Genomic DNA, 1,965 nt, shown 5'->3' on the forward strand with positions numbered 1-1,965 from the left:
ATTAGATATATGTATATTATATTTAACTAATACATATATAATTATACATACATAAAGTATTATTATTTTTGTTTAATTTATTATTAGATCTTATCATGTATTTTTATAAAATTAAAATAATTATTATGTTCTTTTTATCAATTTTTTAATGTTATAAAATTAATGAATTTGGAACTATTAATTTGTAATTTATGATTCAATAAAGTTTTCAAAATGTAAAAAAATAAGCAAAGGAAAACATATTTAAATTTTTAAATATTATAAACTTCAGTATGTATATATTTACTTTTATTAATATCTATTTTTTATAAAAGATTAATAAAACTTATAAAAAATTTTAAAATATTTGAAGTAAAAAAATTTCAAAAATAGTATCACCAACAAAATTTTCCAATGAAATGTTCCATTGGAAAATTTCCGTTGATAATAGCTTTTTCCAACGGAAAATTCCATTGGAAATTTTAGCGGGCTTAAAATTTTTTTGGATCCTTAAACTTTCAAACGGATTTCCAACGGATAATTTTCTGTTGAAAAATTCAAACATAAATCCATTAGAAATTCCGTTGAAAAATTTGGTGGGAGAAATTTTTTTTGGAGCTAACAAAATCTCCGACAGATTTCCAACGGAAATATTCCATTAGTATATTTCCGTTGGAAATCCGTCGAAAATCTGTTGGAAAAATTCACAAAAATTTTTGTTGAAATTTCATTAAAAATTCGTTGGAAATTTTCAATGAAAATTTTCCAACAGAATTTTTTTCGTTGGAAAAACTCTGTTTTCTTGAGGTAAAATGAACTAGTATTGTACTCATTACCACTCCTGCTAATTGCTTATAACACGATTCCATTATTCCTGACTAATACTGACCTTTCATCATGTAAGAACTAAAGTCGTTTGTGAATCTCTATTCATTCAAGTTTTAGTGTGTAAATAAGTTGAGCAAAAGAAATTAAAACCAAAAAAAAAATAGCTAATCCTTGTTACATAAAATAATTGGAATAATGCACCTTTTAGGGAAAACTACTTTTGGTCATTAAATTTTATTTAGTAAAATAAAGCCATGAAAAGGTTTATTTTGGTACAAATTACCATAAACAAAAATTGGAAATTATAGGAACCATAAGTCTATTAAAAATATTGACATGAAATGCTACACTGGGCACTAATGATAAATGTAAAATTTTATGTGAGAGGTGACTGAAAAGTAATTATAAAAATAATTATTATATATATATATATATATCAAATTTTATACATAAATAATAAAGAAAATTAAAATCTGAACTTCAGCCACCAGCTTGGCTTGGCTGGTGTTGGGCACCATAACCTAGATTTTCCCTATGAGGTTCAAAGTTCCTGTTTAAGTTTTTTCCTTAGAACTCATAAAATCTTCAATTCTCAGCACAACGGTCAACAGGTTCTTGCAGGAATAAGTCTGGCATGTTAAACCTATGGCTTATTTAAACATCAGAGACCACAATTTTCCTTTCTTTTCCCATTAGCGAGGCACAAATTCTTAAATAAGTTAGTAGTCTTTAATTGTTTTGTAATGTTTTATTTTCATTCATGACTTAAAAATTTTGAATTTTTTATTTATGTCTCGTCAGTTTACGTTAAAATTTAAATAGAATATAGATAAAATTTGTCATGTGGTATTTTGGTAGATATACACATGCCAAATTTTATCGAAAATTAAATGGTATGTTGATGGATGAATTTGAAACAAAGTCATAGGTCATGGATACAGAAATTAATCTTTTTTAGATCATAAATGAAAATAAAACATTTCTAAAAGATCATATATTGATTAATAATAAAATTTATTCTAAACTCTTTTATTAATTCAATTTATTCAAACAACTTTACCATATAGCAAACACCATAACAACCAGTGGTAATGCTAATAAAAACATAAGACCAAAGAAAATAAACACCAAGGCTGAAAAAGTTAAATGTTGTCTTCT

The sequence above is a fragment of the Theobroma cacao genome, chromosome 10 (assembly GCF_000208745.1).
Source record: "Theobroma cacao cultivar B97-61/B2 chromosome 10, Criollo_cocoa_genome_V2, whole genome shotgun sequence".
Classification (NCBI taxonomy): Eukaryota; Viridiplantae; Streptophyta; class Magnoliopsida; order Malvales; family Malvaceae; genus Theobroma; species Theobroma cacao.